The sequence below is a fragment of the Struthio camelus genome, chromosome 5 (assembly GCF_040807025.1).
Source record: "Struthio camelus isolate bStrCam1 chromosome 5, bStrCam1.hap1, whole genome shotgun sequence".
NCBI classification, from domain to species: domain Eukaryota; kingdom Metazoa; phylum Chordata; class Aves; order Struthioniformes; family Struthionidae; genus Struthio; species Struthio camelus.
The window spans coordinates 64,697,641-64,719,806 of record NC_090946.1 but is presented as its reverse complement, the minus strand read 5'-3'; the positions used below and the strand labels follow the sequence as shown (position 1 = coordinate 64,719,806).

The 22,166-nt window shown below is 41.4% G+C and overlaps 1 protein-coding gene across 1 annotated transcript in view; it reads right to left on the bottom strand.

Moving 5' to 3' along the window:
* KCNK13 (potassium two pore domain channel subfamily K member 13) overlaps window positions 1-22,166 on the bottom strand; it is a 71,331-nt gene that overhangs the window by 48,500 nt on the left and 665 nt on the right. The gene's annotated exons all lie outside the window — the stretch shown is intronic.

Here is a 22,166-nt window from a genome sequence, read left to right as displayed (position 1 = left end):
TCTCTGAAAGGAAGCACTTTTATAAACTGAAGGTTTCTAAATGCTGATGCACTAAAAATGTGATTTTTACCCAAGTCTAAGGTAATATCACAGCTTTGCATTTGTAGATAAGCATGGTTCATATGCACAATGGCACTGGCCGTCAGGCTCTGAGCTGCGTGTCAAGGCAGTCTTTGGCACTGTGGCCTCTTGTGCTGAAAGCTTGCAATTTAAAAGCAAAAAGCCATCCCTTTTAGTCTTCACACTTCATGTATACAGTTGACTAATGACCATGAAACTGTTATTGCCATGGTTCATTACATTATGTCAAAGGGGACAATAATTGTTTTTCCAACAAAATGCTCTTAATTTAGTGAAGCTAAACTGGTATCAATTACAATCCAGAGAGGTTTAATGGAGATGATCATCTCTAAAATGTGGCAGGGTTGTTGGTTTTTATTACTAATTTGTGCATGTTTTGACAGTAATCGCTGAACCCTTTGAAGACTCCAGAGGCTCCCATGGTGCTGTTATGAGAAGTTTTGGCAGATTTTGCAGTGCTCAGATCAACAGCAGGAGGATTTATTCAACAGCAAGTATTTATAGAACTGCATTGGATTTACTCTTTCACTTCACACATCAGAATTCCAGGGCTACGTATGTTTGTCAAAATACCTTTAAAATTTCTAAAATATAAATTTAAATGGACACGAAAATCTTGAAATCTAATCAAAAATGTTTTTAAAAGGCCATTTTTTCCTTTTGACAATTTTTTTGTCATTTTAGTCTTCACTTGCTCTTTTGTTTCACATTACTGTAAGAAATGCCGGTACAAAAGAAACAAGCTGTACTCTGTTCTCCTATGAGGAACTAAACTAAAAAAAGCTAAAAGAAATTTCAACCACGTTAACTATGTTTTACGTGTAATTGCAGAAGGTAAAATTTAAAAGTCATTTCTGAAGAGACATGTTTAAACATTTTACTTGCACAGAATAAGACAGTGAGCACTTCCCGTTACTTCAGAGAAATTACTGAGGATGGGTAAGGCTGAGCATCTGCAAACATCTGGATTGTCTCAGACACCTGCCTATAGCACCATCTATTTTAGCTACATTTTTACCACAAAAAGTCAAGAGCACTATTTAGACTCTCTCCACTTTGCAGATACCTGATTTTTGAAATTCATAAAGCCTAGTTGTTCCTCCACAAAGTTCCCTAAGCACCTACACATGAGTGGTGACGCACACTTTGCAGTATCCTGACCTGACCATCTAAACTTCATCCTGTTTCAGAGTCACGTAGAGAGATGTTTAAGTCTGTTGACAAACGTTTGCTGACCTTACCAGGCACTGGCAACTGTGACCAGTGTTCAGCATCACTCGTGCTGGTACCTTATTATGTTGGACACAATGGGCAGTGCTTGAAGCACTTACCTAGGAAGCGAGAAACTTCAACCCTAGATCCTGCTCAGCCACAGAGAGGTTTCAGACATTGCTCCCCTTCCCCAGAACAGTACCTAATCCACCCACCTGAAGACAAGGCTGTGACAGAGCCTGTCCTTTCCCCTCTTAGGTAAACTGGGCCACCACTCAGCAAAGATAACAGAATGAGAAAAGAGAGTGTGCAAGTAGAGTTACCGAGGAGCTATTCCCTTGGGCTAAGCAAATGGCAAAAACGCTTCGGAGAAATGTAATAGCTATTTTTAAAGCTGTGATTCTGATTATTGAACAAGAAACAGTTGACAAAGCAGCCAAAGTCATCTGCTACAGCCAGGAAAACGTACCCACAGAGCAAGGATCCTGAAGGATGAATTAAGGTTAGACATAACCAGCAGAGAAAAAGAATATTACCTCCCTTTCACCCGATTATCTGGCTTCTGCTATGAGCCTCCTTTATTAACTGTTATGTTGCTATTTCAATCAGTTAACTTTGTCACGACCAAATGTTCACTGTCTGATGCAAATGGCTTTTGAACAGAAAGCAGCCGGATCCAGACTAATAGCAGCCAGAAAGCCTCAGTCAAGCCTGGGTTGTCAGAGAACAAGGTAATTGTCACTAAAGAGCAAACAAACAAAAGAGAAAGGAGGGAAGGAAGGAAATCAAGTGCAAAGTCCATGGTTGATGAAAGTGACTTTACATAAAGTGGAAGGAGGGCAGGAGGGAAATCAAGTGCAAAGTCCATGGTTGATGGAAGTGACTTTATATGAAAAAAAGCATGAATGAAACCATTTGTATCAGTGGCTGTTGGCCTCTTCTGGTCATCAGATACCAACCACAGCTTTACTCGGTTCTGACACAAAAACCAACATCCAAAGTGACTGTTGGGGTATCTGCTTCTCTGACTGGACTAGTTGTAGGCATTACATTCAAAAACTAAACCACAGTAATCAAAAGCCCCACTGCTGCTGTTTCTATTCAGTCAAAAGCAAATTCATGATTTTAGAAAACAAAATCAAACCAGTACATGGTATTTCAAGGTCTGACCCATCCTACAGCATTAATTTTTCAATGTTCAACTCTGCATCTGCTCTACTGAGTACCTCTTTCTCTTACATTGCTTAGTTTTGTGTGATCTTGCAGAGAGTTACTTTTTTGGACCTATGATGAAAGGGCAAGGACATTGGTGGTAAATGAGTGGTCCCATGTGATGATGGTACAGTCAAAAATCTCCGCTCCTTCTTTTGAAACAGTTGTTGTTCTACATATTTAAAAGCTGTTTTGGTGTCACTGGTGCTTTTGCTTCTCTCTGTCTATAGGTCCTTTGATCACCTCCTAATTAGTGAAATAATGATAGCCAATTAAAATTACATCTAATACAAGGCATATTGTTAAAGGCTGTCACATCCACTCAACTTTCCTGTCTTGCCTACTAACAGCGTTGTAATCTTAAACATTTTCTGCCTTTCCTCATTGCTGCATGGTGCATAAATCAGTAAAATTATTCTAGCTTAACATTTTAATTAAGTGACAGTTAAATACGATTAGCTGAAATGTTTGTGTAACTCACATCTCACAGAGAGGGCTCCTTCCCAGTGAAGCCTACAAAACACTTCAAATGCGTTAGGATGCTGTTTTTCTCTATGATCAGAGCCGCATTAAGGCCGTGAAAGGGAGCTACCTACACACCTCTGCGTTACAGAGCTCCGTCTCCCAGGAAGGCGCAGTTAGTATTTTCATAGTCATCAGTAAAACAAAAAAAGAAAATCAAGGGGGATAACTGAACATGTATGAACACACTTTTTTCATGTTTACAACCATACCATTACACTAGCACGTGAAATACTGTACAGTGCAAAGGAACACAAGAAATGAAGCCAGACCGCTGGACATACCCATTGCCACAGCAATGTATAAAGTGCAAGCACCTGTTTGGATTCATCCACTCTGCCAGCTTCAGTTCCTGAAAACTTGGAGAGCCTGTAAAGATCTGCCACGGGCAACTCAGACCAAGCTGATTCAACTCGTCTGCCTAAAGTTAAGAGTCTAAATCCACGGTTTAGCACAGATTTGAGTTCAAGCACTGCAAGAACACAAGCCTCAGAAACGGTGGGAAAGCCCCATTCACTTTCTCATGTTCATACCCTTTAGCCCTGTGTGTTTGCCAAGGAGAATTTGAATTTGGCCTGTGGCTAGTGCAGAGGTTTCTGACACCCTCTATGGAACAAAAAAGTTTGTTTTCCCTGGATTCAAGCAAAATTCTATTGACCACCACAGCTTAACTTCACCGGGCAGAGCAAACTGACTTTTTACCAAGTCCTATAATAGTTACTTGACATGAAAAAAAGCCCTTGTTGCCAGATGCTAGATTCATTTCCAATTTTAAAAATAGAGTATCTTAAGAAAAGAAAAACAATAAGGGAACAAACAAAGAAATGACTTACATTCTAATTGTTTCTGTGTAGTAGAATTAACTAGGAATCTTCTAACAAAACATTTTTTTCACAGGGAAATGCCAAAACATCAAACCCAAGCGCTTCATAGGAACATTTGGTTTTGGCATTTTTTTTTCCCAAAACACAGACAGGATTCTGACAATTGCAAAGCCATCTGCTGCCCTGCCGTCCTGCTTTGTGGTCTGCTAGAGCGCCCTGGTTTGCACGTCTGTGGCTGCGAGACAGCCCCGCGTGTGGGCTGTCCGGCGACGAGCATCACGCTCCTGAAACGCCCTGGCGCAGGGGCAGACGTTCGTGGAGCCCCCGGGGCCCTGGAGGCCCCCAGGTGCATGCCGCCCCTCAGGCTCCCTTTGGCTTGGGGGCGATCTGCTTTTGCTCTGGGAGAGGTCTCCACTTGTCCCAGTGCCACAAACTTCTCGGAAATCAGAGTCTCCTTTTCCGACCCAGCAACTGGAGCGCCTGGTGCACTTGGCAGTGTGCAAAATCCCTGATGTTGCATAGCTGGCTGCTCCATGTTGCTTTGAAAAGCAAAAAGAAAAAAATATACTTCCGCAGAAAAATTTTTACACGTGAACTGCAGAAATGTTTGGAATCTCTGTTCAAATGGTATCACCTAGATAACGGAAATCCTGAGTCTGAACCAGCTCCACTTCCCCTGGTTCCCTTAACTCCTTTATATTGGCTTCCTGATTCTTTCTTTTATTGCATAACTGCCCTCTAGAAATCCCGCTGGGCATTAAAACTGTGTCCTGGGACACAGAGATCAAGTGCTTAGAGGATCTATTGCTAATTACTAGCTAGCTCCTTTCCGATAAAGTAGGATATCTGTTTTGTAAACAGTTCTGCTAAGAAAGGCTTTTTCATTTGATAACCGAGTCTGTAATTCTGAATTATCCACTAGCACTGAAGAAAAGCACTACGAATTCGTAGATAGCCTACATGCCTAAGTTATCGATAACGGGTAGATAAAATTACAACCAAGCGTTCGTATTTACAAGAGCTCAGATAAAGAGGAGCGCTCGTTTCTCCTGGTCAGACGCTGATATTCAGCTGCAGCCAGGAGGAGACTGCCCCCCTTAATACCCACGGCTCCACAGCTGCTTGTGAGCACGCCAGGATTTTGGCATTACAGCAGAATACAGGGCCAGGGCCCTCTAAGCGCTACACAGGGGAAAGGGCTATCTGGGAGAACAGGAGAGAAGAATATTTTTGCAGAAAATAAGTCTTTCCTCTGCTCTTAGAGGCTTTATCCACTGGCAGTGGTGGAGTAACAGGCTCGATGATACCGCGCACCGGCAGGGCAGATCCCGGCTAGGGGACGGCTGCACAGCAGCCAGCAGTAGATCGTGGTTTCTACGTGCTGCCTTGCTGGGAGCACCTGCCTTCCCACAGCCGCACGCGTCGGCCTCTGCGGCAGGAGCCTGCAGCTTCCAGTTGCGTGACTTGGGCACTGCTCCAGCTCACAGGCAGGACAACAGTCAAAACAACATGGTGGGAGGAAAGGGGATTGCGTGTGGAAGCAAGATGCTATTTTAGATGAAAGGGTAATAACTGATGTGGTTTTAATGTTTCAGCCCAGCTGACCGAGTTCCTCGCTGCTGGGGATGACTTTTTACTTTTCCTGTAAATTCATTTCCCTTCACATTTATTCCTTTCTTCCACAGCTATTTTAACCTATAGCTGAGTTACCTAATCTTTCCAATAGGACAGCGAGGCAAAACCTAGCCCTCCGAACGTCGCAGCCTCCTCCGCTCAGACAGCCGTATCTCAGACACTCGCTCACGCTGGGGACGAGACTAGGGCAAGCGCTCCGAAGCGCTCACAGAGCTCAGGATAGCGGTTACTCCAACCCAAACTTCTTGCTTTGCTTTTCTCCGTGCTGATCAGGTGCTGGTTCTCTGGCAACGCTAAGATGCGCCAAACTTGTACTTAAATGAGTTTCACATCACTGTTTTTCACTATCACTCATTACGTCAAGAGCTGCCATAATTTTGTCAGGATTGCAAGCACTTGCTGATGCTCCACCTTTAATCTGACGGGAAGTTAACTCTAGGTTTGAGCCTGTGGTATCTCACTGCTCTAGCAGCAAACAAACACAGCAGAAGCTGAGCTGGTGTTTTTGCCTGCTTCTGATCTGTTCATTTTCATGCTAGATTTGGGCTACTCCCTATGACTCCCTTCTTGTGCAACATCTTCTGTCATGGAAAAAATGATGTGCTGCTGATATAATGCATTGCTCTAAGAAAAAAAACATAGATGAAGAAATACTGTTTTAGGTTATTTATTTTAGCCAGCACTTGATTTATTCAGGTGGGGGGCAGAGGGTGCAGCTCAGCGCAGGTGATCAGAGGGACTGCGCTACCCCCAGGGAGTTTCCTCCCGAGCGGCTGTGGCAGGGGAGGCTGCAGCAGGATCACCCCGGGGGTCCCACTGGATCGGAGCACTTTTGATTTCCAGCTAGGATTGCACAAGAGATTTTCTGAGAAAGGATGCCCAAAAAGGATGCAAAAAAATCAGTGACATTTAACACGCCTCTTCTACCCTTCCCTCAGCCAACTTCAGTGACTGCCTGAATACCAACCTCACTGTCTCGGACCTATGCAAACAGCAACCACTGTCTCCCCTTTCCCTGCAGGAAAATTTTTTGCCACCGAGGCTCTATGACTTAGGTCTCGGGAGTTAGGATCATGCAGAAATCCGTGTAATTTTTTAAATATGTAGGAAGGTTCCTGGCATGGTGGGACAGCCCTGGAGAAGGGCCTGAGCAGGACTGCCAGGCTGCAGCTGAGAAAGAGAGAAGCTTAGAGAGGAGAGATCATTTTTACTCTAATTAGGCTGCTGCTTCATGTTAACTCCTTGTTCAGGAAACGCTTAAAATGGTCCTATGACCAGTCCCATCCCTAGCCATATATCTGTAGGAAGTTTTACCTCCTGTGCTCTTGACTAGCATGAGATTACACAAATTTTAAGCCTTTGCCTTGTGTAAGAAAAACAGCTGACCGTACCTACTCCAAGTGACTATATTTTCTACAAATCTTCTAAGTGATTAAAATGCTTTTCCCTGAAGCCTTGTGAAGAAAAACAGACTTCCCATGTACGAAACAAATGGATAGCCATCATTAACAAACAGATCCTTTGATTATGTTAAAGGTCTTTCCCCTCCAGGAACTACCGATTTGCCACTGAACAAGAAAGCCTCAAGCTCTAAGTCTCTAATGAAGAAATGAAATGTTGCAGGGACAAGCGCCAGTGTGTTGCAGGAACTGTCATGCACATGGAGCAAAATCTGTCTTAGGACTCACGACAGCAGGCGCTCGACGAAAAGCACTGGGAACAGGCAAGCCAAAAGATTTTGGAGCTCTTGAAAAGGGAAGTGTCTAAATCAAACATGCTCTTTTGCCAGCCAGACCTGTGTCTTCATAACATCAGGAATATCTGCAAATGAGGGACAATGGCATTTAGCAGCGGTAATATTCAGTGCCACTGAAAGGCAGCAGGATCAATCTGGCTTGAGCAGGGGACAGCGAGTACCTGTGCTGCGGCTGCAGCTCGGCAGCTGACAGTAACCCCGTGATCCCAGCCCTAAACACTTGCTTTCCCACCGGCCCTCACTGAGGAGCCCCTTCTCCTCTGCCGTTTCCTTCATCATTTCTACCGGCAACCTCCTCCTCCTTTCTGCCGGCTCCCTGCCCATGCCCCCGCTTAACGAAGAGCGGTGACACCCAGGTGACGGCAGCTCCTCCTTGGAGCACGGACAGCCGCCACAGAAGATTATAAGTAGGATTTCCATCTTCTTTTCTGATGTGGTCCTGTAGGTGAATGAGCCCCAGAATTAATGAGAAAGAGCTTTAGGAAGCGTGAATGAATAAACTAGTAATAATAAATAACATTTGATGGTTTTTATTCAATGGGAGCAAAATTTGATTTTTAAAGTGCAAGTCTGCTCCGAGACATGACCGTAAAATTGTCTAGTAAACTGAGCAGACCTGGTCTATGTGTGTTTTGAGTCAGGGCAATATTTCCTTTAGGGCTAGAAGGCTCTACACATAGGTTGTATAAAACACACTGAATTTACTTAAAGTTCTTGCATTCTGGTAAGCTAAAAAATTAATCCGAAAATCATTTGCCCTTCAGGGTAAACGCCTCTCCAAGATACGACATAGTCTTGTAGACAGAATAAAATGTTATTTTAAAAAAACAGTATTTTCTCTTTGATTTGAGGATCTGAACACTTTTAAAACTCCGTAGAAGTACACTATAAAATGTGACTTCTAAACTGATTGCAGGCTCACCCGCCCCATTATTTACATGCTCAGTTTTAAACACATTGGGAAATCAATTCCACAGTTTCTGCAATAAAACCTCACCCTGTTAATTTGCTCTCTTCAGGACCCTCCTGCATCAGTTCTCTAAACAGCAGATAAATTTTTCTAGGGGGGAGGCAGAAAAAAAACATCGCACACTGGAGCATTTCCCTCTATGAAAGTACAACTTGCAAAGCAATAACCCAGCTCTCACTGCATAAATTACAGAACATTTAATATCTAGGTACGACAAAACTATTACATACTACCTCCCATTCTTCTGCTTTTCTTGGATTCCAAACAAAGAATTTGGAAGGAACAAATCTAGGGAACCTTGAAAGTGTCTTTAACAGGATCAGAACTTCACCCTTAACAGTAAATGTTTTATTTCTTTGCAATATTTGTAACACTAATATTTCTGAAACACATTTCTTTCTGAAATATTTTATGGCTTATACATTGGTGTCTGTCACCTGCACTATAGCGGCATTGTCATGAAACAAGGCTGCAATGCAATGTGATAGCAAACAGAAAACTGCTGGGTATCAGAGAGCATTTGCTTGAAAACATGGGGACAATTCCTAGTAAGTATGGGCACTGAAAGCACCCACACTGAAACAGGAGAAAGGCTAAAATCTTGCAAAGATTCCTGGCACAAAGAGTGCCAGGAAAAGTCTAATGATACGAGGGTTTGGTCTACAGCTCCTCTGAAAGGCAATGCCTCTTGCAGCACCACGATATTTAAATCTGTGGTGAAATAGCATTTCAGAGGAAGGAACAGCCAGTACGGCTCAGTGAAGGGCACTGGATGGTCTAAAATGATTACTCGTTAAGCTACAAACCAGGCTTGTACCTGCTTAGTCTATGAATTAGGAATATTACAGCCTGAGATGGACAACGAAGACTTTAGCTCTTTGGGCAGATGAAAATTCCTATTTACGCACTATACATAAAAGATGAAAGGAGAATGGACGGCCTGTGTAACAAAAATAACTCCTACTTCTAAAAAGAGAGAAACTGGCCATTACAGAACATTTTTTTTCTGACAACAAACAGCCCCACAGTACCACTGCATAGCATATACAGAATGGAAAAGGAATGTGGTGTAGGAGGAATGCAAAAGGAACAAAAAAGTGTAAGGAATCAAAAAAATGTAATTACATCTGCAACATAAAAGAAAAGTTGCATTTAAAGAGAAGGTTCTACACTAACAGCCCTATCCCATACATATTTTTATAGAAAGAACTTCAGGGGAAAAAAAATCTGTTTTTGCTTCTAATTGAACTACAGCATTTCCTTATTTTCAAAGTAATTCATGGAGCATGACTGTTTTGCTCTAACTGGCTTTAAAAGAGATGTTTCAAAGAGGATTTTTCAGCTTGACTGTAAGTAACTGCATGTGTGTGCTTAAGAAAGTGGAATTCAGTATCATGCCTACTTGATATGTGCTCTGCTCTATTAGAGAGAATCAGCAAAGCCGCAGGTGTGTCTGACAGTCTATATATATACGCACTGCTGACACGTAACAGAGATTCATGAGGGCCACAGATGTATACAAGGAATATTCTCTTTTAGCAGCAGAGCTGCACAGCTCGTGCTGTGAAGTTCTGAGCAATTACTGTAGGCAAAAAAAGTGCAAAATGGATGCAAATGAATGCTCAAAATAGAAAATCTTTTTTAGTTTACATATTTGTTACATTTACATTCAACATTTTATCACCTCTTGCTATTTTTTGCTTTTTTTTTTACAATGTTGCAGCCTTAAACTGATCCAATAAGTACTTTCCACTTCTTAGTTTTCTAATGACTGAACTGAAGACTAACAGATTTTAAACAAAACAGCTTTCTACTAACAAGTGTCATGCTCAAAATGCTTATAATCTCTTCTGTGTGAATAGAAACAAATGTAGGGTCTAATTAACATTCTTACTGTGAGAACAAAACTACCACAAACTCAAAATTAGTATACAAGAAGCTTGGGCTATATTTGCAATCAACACTACCTTCTGACATATTGAATTTTCGCAAACCAGGAAGAACTGAAATGCTTCCACCAGCTATATTCTGCAATCAGGGATGGCAGTGTGAAAGCAGTGGAACATCTCAGCCTCCTGAATGCTGTAAAAATCCCATCCTTACAACCTTAAATATGTTCCTGGCAATCTAAAATAATATAATAATAGTTCCAAAAATACAGTTACTATATGAAAGTGTTTTTTTCAGTTTTAACACTGAAACAATTTTGTCCTGAAGTGAAAATATTTTATACTGCTCTAAAAAGCTTTAACGTAATATATTAACTGCTTATGCATCAATCATCTGAACAAATGCTTCACACTTAAAGAAATAATTCCGCTGAACTAAGATGTACTATTCTTATGAGAAAAGATAAATATTCACCAAAATCTTTATTTTCAGTATATCTTGACTAAACTGTTGTAAAGTTCAGTTAAGACAGTGAGATAATACTGTGATCTGAATTTGCAACCCTTCCCCCAGAGCGTTTATGATTTGGTTACAAACTTTCAATAGCACAACTCTCTCAATCCAAATTAAAATAATTATTTTGCATTAATGTAATAACTATAATATAAATAATTATTTGAACTGATCTGTTTTTAATCATTTACTTTAAGCCAGAATAGTCTTTCTCCTATTTTTTCAAACAGTCTCGCTATTTCATATACCCAGGCCCTCTTTCCTCCCAGCACCGATCCACTGCACAAATTAAAACGACTCCCAACACCAGCACGTAATTTGTTTAAATTCTTGTTTTTCTTTTCTCCATCCAACTCATCCCACTTCATGGCATGTCTAATGTTCTCAGCTCTGATTAGGCTTTTGCTTTCAATTAAAAAAGTAATTTTCCCTCCAGGAAATAGGAAGACTTGGTACTGCACGTGTCACCAGCTCCGGTAAGAAAGCCCTCATTTGCTGTGTGCTCTAATACGTGGCATTAATCTCCCATGCAGCCTGCAGCACTCTCCTCAGGATGCTTCTGGTTTGGAAAATTATGGATGCCTTACAATTAAGTATTAGGCAGAAGTAGTGCTTGCTCAGCTACCTATTTTTCAGGTCACCATATAGTAAGCAAGTTAATCAGGGCTCACCGTTACACTAGAAAGTGTTTGCACAGAGCCGAAGCCTCCGGTCTTTCAGGGGCATCCCATCTGAGTCAAACCCGTGGACTAGATAACGCAGTGAGGCGAGGATTTCCTTTTAGCTATCCCATCGTGACTACAGCGAAGCAGGATGCCCGTGGTCCCCTGTACCGCGAGCTCAGGGAGAGCCAACGCGACTGCCCAGGAAAGGCAGGAAGGAGCCTTCATAGCACAAAAAAGATCTTTGCACAAGGTGAATAGACAGGAGAGCAGAGGGCCCACTTGGAGAGAGCCAGAAGCAAACTATAAATGTTTAAAACCTCTAGATCTAACCTGCAGTTACAAATTATTGTAGGGCCAGAAGCCGGTGGTATTTAGGGCAACTGTCCCCTATGGATACAGTTTTTGCTTTTCTGAATGTTTTTTTTTTTTCTGTTTAATCCTTATAAAAAAGCTATTCTAAAAACCAACCCAAAAAGCCGCATAGGAGAAATATAATGTTAACCCAAAACACATCTCTAAGATGGTGTATGTACTACACACCGCTCATTGGTAGACCTATTAGAATGACGAAAGTCACCCACATTCGTTCAAATGAAGCAGCCCAGATCTATCAACAGAGTGTAGGTATCGCATGCTAAAAAGGGGGCAGTTGAGGGTGCTTACTCACCTACTCACAACTCTCCCCTTGGACAAACAGACAAAAATGTTTTGGCTTGGGAGTTAGGTATATTGACTTTTAGAAAGTGTGTTAAATCACTTCTGAATAAAGGACGTAGCCATCCAAACCATTTGGGCCTTCCAACACTTTCAAATATTTGAGATTTATTGTCTGTTTATGTCTGACGGGTGGGGCCTCACAAGAGCGTCCTCAGCCATGTCCCACCACCACATGAAGGCAATACCTGGGCATCCTCAGCCCTCCTTCCTCTGCGTATTTCCACCGTGCCTGGCTTTCTGCAGGAAAAGCCTTGAAGTGAACAGATCAGAAGTGAATTACGGGTTATTCCATCCAGTTCCCTCTTCCAACCAAGTGGGAGACTAAGACCCTGAAGGGCACAGTGGATCATATCCACTGCTTAGATTAAATGGAATTTCATTGCCTTAACTCTTCATCTATTGAATAGACTAATAGTACTTTCCTCCCACTCTTTGTCTCTACATCCTACTAGTATATGTAACGTGAGGAAAAGGAGGTACAATTAATAACAGCTGCCAAAATAGAGATTTCCAACAAAGTACTTAGTTCCTTACAGAAGCAAGTTCTTCAAAGTAAAGATCTGTTTATTGTAAATTGTGTTTTTGATTAATCTTTTTCTATCCAGGTTTTCTCATTCTAGCAGCAGCAAAGATACTGCTGTATCTGATTTCACTGCTCTAATTAAATGCTTCTCAGTGCATGATCAATTCTATTTTTAGGCTGTTTTAAAGTTTATTTAATTTGAGATGCACACTTAGCAGGATAGCACAATTGCACATGTCAAAACCTGCTTCATTGTAATATTAAAATGCTGCTTTGATTTCCTGAAAGTTTAAAACAAAATTAAAAAAAAAAAAGAACACGAGTTCCCTGTAAACTTGTGACAAAATGCCTTTTCTGCATTCTGACAATACAAGTTATAGAACAAACAAATTATACAGCAAAATTCTATATGCACAGTAGTGAACATCCAGCCTTCATTTTTGGAAGATAACAGGGATAACAAATATGTACTGTCATACAATCTGAGAAAAACAGCTCTGTAAAAGGCGTAAAAAGGTATGCTCATCCATTCCATGGCCCAATGACAGAATTAAAGATTCCTATGTCATTCTTGAGAGATTCTGGTGAACCTAATTTTAAAAGCCTGCAATGATGGAGTCTCTGCAGCATCCCAAGTGAGGCTATTATACAACTGCTTCACTTCAATTAGTGTTAGGAAACTTTTCCTAATGCATAACCTGAATCTTCTTTGTTACAGCTGAAACCCATTAACTTCTCTCCTATCTGCCATACACTTAGAGAATATAGTAATAACATGTTCCTGCATCAGATCTGTATATATTACGTTCTCCCTCTCTATTTCCTTCTTCCAAATATGCAGCTTCCTTGGTTTCTTCCAATTTTTGCATAACTTACGTTTTCTAGATGTCTGATCATACAATTACTTCCTTATAAGACCCTATTTCTAGAAGTGCAGCAGCCCAAACCTGAACACTGTATTCCAGATAACGCTTCCCAGTACTGAATACAGTGGAAATATTACATTTGGGCTATAGTCTTCTTCATACATTTCAGTGGAATGTTTCCCTTTTTCCTTTTTTCTTAAGAAAAAAAAACAAAAACAAAAAAAACTTCTTGGAGTCTGTTGAGAGCTCTTGCTCTTTTTTGTGCAGCAGACCACTATTTTTCTTCGCCTTTCTGATCAGTATTGTACTTAACGAATGAAGCCAGGTCACCCTTCATATCGCTTGCCATTGGCACATTTTGAGAGCCGGACGTTTTATTCTCTCCCTGTATTTGCATATTATTCCTTTCATTTGTCTTTACTGATCTGACCTTCTACCCATATTCTATGTACTTCCTTCAATAACTAACTTAAAATCCAGTCATTTTGGTCTTCTACTATAATGCCCGCCCTTCCACTTGGATCCCTTGAGCTTGCATCATCAGCACCTTTCATCTGAGAAACTGCTAGACCTTCTTAACTCATTTTTTCTTTAGTTTTGGTTCTTCTGAGACTGCACACTCCAAATTTCTGAGTTTATTAAAAGTTCTGTTCTTGAAACCCTGGTTTTCCATTCTTCCTCCTTCTCCTCTAAAGGATAATGAACTCTGCCACGTTGTGGTCACAGCAGTGACCTTCTCCAGCTGGGCTGGAGTCAAATCTAGATGTGTTTCCTCTTTAGTTACTTATGTGTTTTAAAGCTTGTTAGAGAATTTGTGCTCTGCTCTATTCATCTTCCAGTACCTAAACACATAAGTAGATAAATCTCCTACTGTGATCAAGTCCTGTGCTCTGGAGGATCTTACCAGTTGCTCACAAAAAGCCTCATCTGAATCTTCTTGAGAGGGGGCGAATGATAAAATTACTTCCTCTACATATTTCAGAGTGCTTTTAGCTACTTACTGACCTCATTTAAGAGATAGAAAGCCGGTGGCATAGAAGTTATATTCAGTGATTCCAGCAGCGGTGTATTATTTTTTGGTCTGCTATTTCCTGGGTGCCCTCGTTCAGATTGCTAGAGTGGGATTTATTTCACCTAACTTTCAACACCAAAAGTATAAATAATCTACATTTGCACTTGGCACCTCAGCTGTTTTTTTGTAGTCAGGGAAGAGAAATAGACACATCAGGACCTGTTAATTCATTTAACCTATTTTAGATATCTTGTTTAAATTTCGATGACTTGAAGGACACAAAGACTCTGGCACTAACTGAATTAATAAAACTTACCCAGGAGAACTGACCTGACCTTTTCCTAACCTTGTGGTTTACAACCATGAGGTTTAACCTTACTCTTTAACCAGAGCCCAAGAGAGAAAAGGCCAGGCTACAATTCCCATATTTTTTGAGATCCTCCCTGTAAATGGCACAAAAAAGGATTTCGAGTCTGATTTAATTTCCTATTTCATTTCTCTTACACGGTTTGCTTTGCTTGAAGAGTTCTGCTTTGTTCTGCGTACATCAGACTGGTGGTCATTCTGTCATTATAAATGATGTTTTCCTTGTCACATTTTTCTCTACATCTTTGCTTTATGCAAATCTGTCATATATTACAGAAGCTATTCAGTAAGAGATACAGTCAATTATTCACTTAGTTCGGCAAATTAGTGCTTCAAACGCTGGGAATGTTCTAGTTTTATTACTAGATGCAGTCCTGGGCTGGTAGTAACTAAACGCTAACAGAGTTGATGACTCCTCGCTAGCCTCTGTAGAGCAAGTAAACAGCATCAGTCTACCTGCAGCATCCCCAAAGGCTCAGCCTAAACGCTCGTATTGGCAACACAGAACAGAGAGAGAGATGACGGATGGGAATGGGAATTGCCTTTTGCTCTGCTCTGCCTCTGCCTTTCCCGAACCCCCTTCCAAGACCAGTGGAAGGGGATCGGTCTCGCAGTCATTCTCAGAGGCTGCAGGTCTTTTAGGCCCCCAGGGCTATCAATTAGAATCCATTTTTAAGGATTACCTAAAATTAATAAAAGACAAAGGCTAGGCACTGTGATTACTTTTTTATACACTAGAAAAACTTTCCCCTTGGAAAGTATCAGAATGAGAGAGGAAAGATTCTTCCCTTTTTCTCTCTGCCAGCTGCCTGCATGTCAAATAAACCTCCTTGTTTTTCACTGCTTCTAATTTCATCTCTTCTGGCTGCTATCTGTTTCCTCTTGTTGGCACTGGGCAAGCCATGTTGTTCCTCTTTCTTTGCAGTTCAGTTTTTAAGACATCTATTGAACAAGTTGTTTTTTTTTATCTTTAATTAAAATTCTCTTTGTAGTCCTCTAAATTGAACTGCTACATTATTTGAAAAAAAAATGTTCTGCTCTATTTACTCAATGAAGGCCAACAGGACTGTCTCCATAGCTTCTAAAAAAATAGCCTCCAAAGCAAGCAGTGCAAATTTTTCACATCTTTTTTTTCTTGTGTATATGTAAAATATATGTTCCCTTCTCAATTTCAGCTCCTTGCTACATTTTATTTGCTTAGTCAGACCCACTTTTCACTTCTAAATTACCACCATACTGTTACTGATATACTGCTAATTACTGCAATGACATTTTTATGAAGCCCTTTCTTTTATACTATTTCCAGTAATCAGAATTCCTGGTTTTCTGCACTGAAAGTATGAGATCTTCAAATACCTACCACACTTTGTTATCGTGGAAACTAATTATAATTTGAAAAGGATGCCACAAGGAAAGGAGCAATCAGACCTGACATTCAGCAACCTGTCTTCCACTTTTTCAGTGTAAAAGTGCAATGTGCTTGTCAAGTCACAGAACGCAGGATGTTGTAGATTCAGAAGGAATGAGAGACAGGGTGTCACAATAACTCAAGCAGTCATGACCTACACTGATATTTGGGGTATTCCTATTCTTCAGGCTACTCTACATTAGAAGAAAGCAGGGAAACCATCAACATGCTACCCTTCATTAGAGTTTGTTGGACCTAAAAGTTGAATTCCTAATTTTTTAACTGCAAGAGAATCTGAACAGCTTAGCACAATCTTTTGGGCTTCTGCTGATGAATATGGCAAGATGACAAAAAGCACTTTAGATCCAGTGAAGGACTTAGACACTTAGTGTCTTAGACACTTGGACACCAATGCTGTGGTTGTAGGAGTGTAATGAAGTGGTTTGGTCCTGTACAGAGTATGTGCGAGAAGTCAGGCACAGGAAGATCTCCACCACTGAGGGAGCCTTGGTGAAAAGCACCTTCAAATCAGTAAAAGATCTAGGCAATTGAAAATCAGCCTTCGTTAAATGCAGCTGAAAGGCATGTGGACCATGCCCTTGTCAAGAATAGCCAGAATGTAAAAGACATGGACAAAACAGGGAATTGAAACCCAAACTCCCCTTCTTCTGTAAGAGCTTTAATCCCTAAGCTGTTATCCAGCAGCTACACACCACCGTTTTTAAGGAAAAGAGTGAACCGACTGACTTCTTTGAAAAAAAATATATAGGGGGTTACGTTCAGGACAGGATTCAAGGTTTGATGATTCTTTCCAAAGTTCATGATTAAGCACCTCTCATTCAGGGACAAGAACCACGACACAGTTTATGGGCATAAAAATCAGCTTGGCCTCTCTCAGAGCCAAATAGTAGTTTTATTCTCTTTTCTAGGCTGGATAAAGTGAAGCAGAGAGATGATGTTCAAGCTGTATTAATGAATGACGGGCAGAGACAGGAGCAACACTGAAAGCACTGACTTCCATTGCTTTCCTCTAAACAGTAGGATACACTTCCTGCAAAAGCACAACTTTTCTTGAAGGGATGGCTCACCAAGAAAAAAGAAAACTCCAGAATCTAAGATTAGAAAAGCCCAGAAACTGAGCGAATCTGTGAAAAAGAAAATGATAGCTCCTGCAAGCTCACAAGAAAATGAGGAAACCAGCACTCTCCCTGCCATTCACCTGCACTCCCTCCTTCACACTGCGACAGACTGCTGTAACATGGACCCATCTCCGCCTCACTCTACGCGGATTTCTGCATTAGCGAACAATGACATTTCTGTCTGCAGCTGCTTAAAGAAGATGCCGTGACCCATTTGTACAATATGCTATGTGATTGTCAGTGGCTCTCTACCTTGAAAAAAGCACACCCTTCACAGCAGGAAATATTACCTCCTGGAGTCTCAGGTAATGTATGTGGTGCACAAAAATCTTTTTTCACATTGCACCAAGACTTTGCACCTCCAGAACAACATGCTGCACCTGCTTGCAGAGGGGAAGGATGCAAATGCTGACAGTTTCTCCAGAAAATGTAACCTCATTTTATCAGATGGTATAATTTCCTTCTGCTTGTAAACAGTTTACACAGAAAAGACAAGCAGCAACGGGCACAAACTGAAATTCAGAAAATTCCATTTAAACATAAGAAGAAAAGCTTTACTCTGAGGGTGGTCAAACACTGGAGCAGGTTGCCCAAAGAGGTTGTGGAGTCTCCATCCTTGAAGATATTCAAAACCTGACCGGACACAGCCCTGAGCAGCCTGCGCTAGCTGACCCTGCTTGAGCCGCAGGTTGGACTGGATGCTCTCCAGAGGTCTCTTCCAGGATTCTCCTCTTTCCCAGGATTCTGGGAAAAAAGGCAGCCATCTCATGCAATACGTCAGCCTGATGAGTTACTTCCTTTAGGCGATGCCTTTATGACAAGATACAATTTTATTTCTTTTACAGTTACAGTAACACCTTTTAATCAAGATTATGATACTGGCTGGGATGGGTGTGTTTGTAGGAAAACAGTCCTTTAGATTCTGCTTAGCAATATGCAAAGAGAAACTGAGCTATACATAAGCAAGTTCTCCATTTGATGCTACTGAAGTCAGGAACTGTTTTTTCCAATGGCTGGAAAGGGCAGAGGAGGATGTAGACACTGCAAATACATATGCCAACCCTCCATATTGCTCAGGGGTAGTATCATCCACCTACTGTGGGCGTTCAGGTGCCTGTCACAGATCCAGCGCGTGGATCCAGGGCATCAGGGCAGCTGCTGCCTAAATCTTGGAGGCCCTGTTGTCCCAAGGTACCAGAAAGGCCCTTAAATATTGCAGCACCTGCCTATGGGTGCGACCTCATAACCTAACACTGCTGAGCACCTGCAGCCCACCGAATGCTATACCACTTTGTATAAGAGGCATAAATATGCATTGAAGTGTGAACTGGGACTTAAATTTTGTTTTACTTTCTGGTCTATAGAATTTTTTATTAGTCTATGTAAAGTAGATCAGTTTCAACAGAAATAACTGAGAGTCCCTGCTTAAAATTATTGTACAGGCTGGTGGTTAGAGACCCTGCTGAGACACAGGGAGGCTACTTAAGTTCCTGCTGAGAATGAATCTGCTTTCATCTCTCCTGTCCTGAGACAGTACTACAGCCATTCAATTTTTAAGCAAAAGGGACATGACATCATGTGAGAAAGGGCTGATGTGACTAGGAAACCACAGTGAGTTTATGGAGGCTTCACAGATGCAGGCTCCTCCCTGCAGGCTCAGGTTAGGCATCTATCTTCATGGGATGGAGAGGCTTCAACCCCATCTCCTTCCTCGGGATTGCCTGGCTAGGTTAGGTAACCTCCCAAATGGACAGGTATTTGTCTCTATCTTCTTATATTTCTAGTGTTTCCACATACTGTATAGGTAACCTTAGCACTGGGTCACACTAAGTAAAAGATGCAACAAAATTAGGAGTTACAGGCTGAGCAGTGATATGACTAAATCATTTTATGGAATATACTCTAAATTATTAAACTAAAAAAAGACAAGTTATTTATTTTTTATTAGTTGGGCTCTGTTTTGTATTTGCTTGACAAACGAAAATAGGTTGGTAATATTTAGTTCAACCTCTTGACTCAACGCACTCATATGATACTCTGATATCTGAGTGTCAAACATTGCATGTGAATCTTAATTAAAAAGACAGTTTTATTCCCTTAGATGTTGTAAAACTGTCTTCTTTTCTCTCAAAGCCAAAAATACATGATACTATTTCTTCCTAGCTAAAGCACAGGTAGGCATTTGATGCTATGGACAATGCTTCAGTGATGCTTTAGCAGTACATCAGAGCTTATTTACTGCAGAAGAAATACATTTACTCTGCCTGAGTAGCAAAACAATTTCTTCTATGGATTAGAGAACAACATAACACTATATAGAGTTTATAAGAGAAATAACAGAGACCTGTTATTACAATAATTCACCTGCTATATCAACAGCTTCTACACCAGCACTTAGTACGGAGTGGGGCAAGGTTAGCTGATAATAGGAATAGGTAATAAAAGCACCCATTCCTGAAAAAATGCATGCAAGTGAAGACATCAGATTTTATTTAGCTCCAGAAATGTATATACATATCAGAACTAAAGACTGGAAAATACATGAAACAATCCTTCCCCTTTCCTCAGAACTAGTAAGGCTGCAGCTAGAGTAATGTATTAATTTTGGGGTGCTGCACTGGGGCATGAAAAAAGATGTGGACCAGCCCAGAGAGGTCCCAAAAGAGAGCAAAACGATTGATCGGAGATGTGGAAAACACGACCTGTTGTCAGGACCACATTATGGTTAATAAGAGTGAGCGTGTGCTTGCGGAGCGTGGGGGAGAGTGCTCCTGCACGGCACTGACCAGCTCCAGCCCTGGCGGTCCGGCCAGAGAGCAATAACCTTGTGGGTGTCCGCACAGTCCAACCCTCAACACCAGCTAAGAGAAAGAGCAACAATCGGTCTCATGTAACAGCAAAGTCACTGAGAAACTGAGAAAGCGACACCGCTAGTAAGATTAAGGAAGAGTGAGGGCAAAGGATGTCAACCCACAGAGGCTGCAGCAATCCATAAGCTGAAGAAGGAAAGGGTCTCAAGATGTTCTCTACAGAAACATTGATGGCACTCCAAACTACAGGCAACACCAACCAGTAAACCAGAAAATTACCAGAAAGTGTGAGTGGATAAGTGGATGTTTGCGCTTGCAAGCAGTTTCGGCTAATAACATAATTGCTCTTCTCCCTTAACAACCTCATTTAAATAAGATAAAATAAATATTACCATTGAAAATTGCTGGCAGTCGTTATTACATGTAAAAGGTGACTGTAACACTGCAAGGGAGGGTTACAATAATGAGGCTTTTTGGACTGAAAGATGACTGAAGGGACACATGGTAACAGTCTTTGAGTACCTAGGTGGCTGCTACAAAGCCACTGTTCTCTGTGCCAGAAGGATGATAAGACAAAAAAATGAAAGTGATTAAATTGCAGTGAGGCAGACATCAGAGAAAACACTTTCTGGTGAGGATAACAGTACGCTAGACTGGAGTCCTTGTGGAACCTGTGGAATCTCCCACAGTGCAGGTTTGAAGCATCTATCACACACACAAAGAAACATATAATTGATCTTATCTTGCAACACCAACAGAACAAGGGAACTTTTGCACTCTTTTCCCAGCTCTGTTTTCTATGACTTTATGGCAGCAGGAAAGGTTAGGATCAACACTGTATTTTGATCATACAAGAAACATACACCTAAAGGAGACATTACAACAGACAGCAAACTATAGCAGTTCTCAGAAATGGGCTCAACAATGTTTTAAGTTACTTTAAAGTACCTGTTAAGCAGAACATTTAAACAGAGCTCTTCAGTCTTACAGAGTTGAGGACTAAGGATGCAGTGCAGCCAAAGCTTGATGCTCTAAGGTCAGCCTGATCACACCTTGTGCAATAAAATCAATCTTAAAACCAAAGAAACTCAGAAAAGGATCAAAGTATCGGGAAAAGAGTCAGCAGAACCATCCGATAGTGTCAAACATCTACAAACGGCAGGACAACACAAAGTCTCAAGCGCCTGACATAAAGCAAGATGTCTCAAAACTGCTGTTGAGGGGGAAAGTGTTAATGGAGATTTCTTGAAGGATTGCTGTTAGTAATTATTCCACAATGTATCTTAACACATGCAGAGTGAACCGATTTGAGCTGGAGATACCATTACTAAGATTTAGTGACCCTGTTCGTCACAGTGGTAAATTCATCTGAGATTGTCTGTCTTTAACTAAAGCAAGCTCAGTTTCTTCAGGGCTTTTAGCTGTCGCCAGCAACCTGAAGGCAGCCTTTCTGTTGACACCACAGGCTCCCTGGGGTACTTTGGTCAGTTCCTGGCGCTGTCCCCTTTCATCTTAATGTACTCTCCTCTGCCCCTCCAGAACTGCTTTTCAGTATCACCTTCCCCCGAAGGCTCCTCTGACCTGAACAAACTTGGTTTATTCGTGAACAGAATATGCAATACACACCGACTTGTTGATTCTGCTGGAGAAAGTCAGGAACAACAAAAAGCTGAGTGGTCTGAAACCCAACCTCTCAAAATCAATTCTAGGTACTATTTTTTGCAGCTGAATACGACAAAAATTATCTTATGACTCTTGTTACATAAAAGAGCAGATGAGATCACCAAAAAGGACTCTTCTGAACCCACAGCCTATGAAACCTGCCTCAGTCCCGATCGACCTTTCGCTATGTTAAGAGTTCACAAAACTTACAAACATAATAGTGCTGCTTAAAAAGCTTTCGTTTGGAAAGCCAAGCGCCTGCCACCACGTGCCGTGGCTACGCTCCTCCGCGCAGACAAGTGAAACTCGGGAGGAAAGGCACGGCTGCCTGCCTCCCTGCCCCCGCGGGGTATAACGCCCAGAAAGCAGTCCGGGAGCCGGGC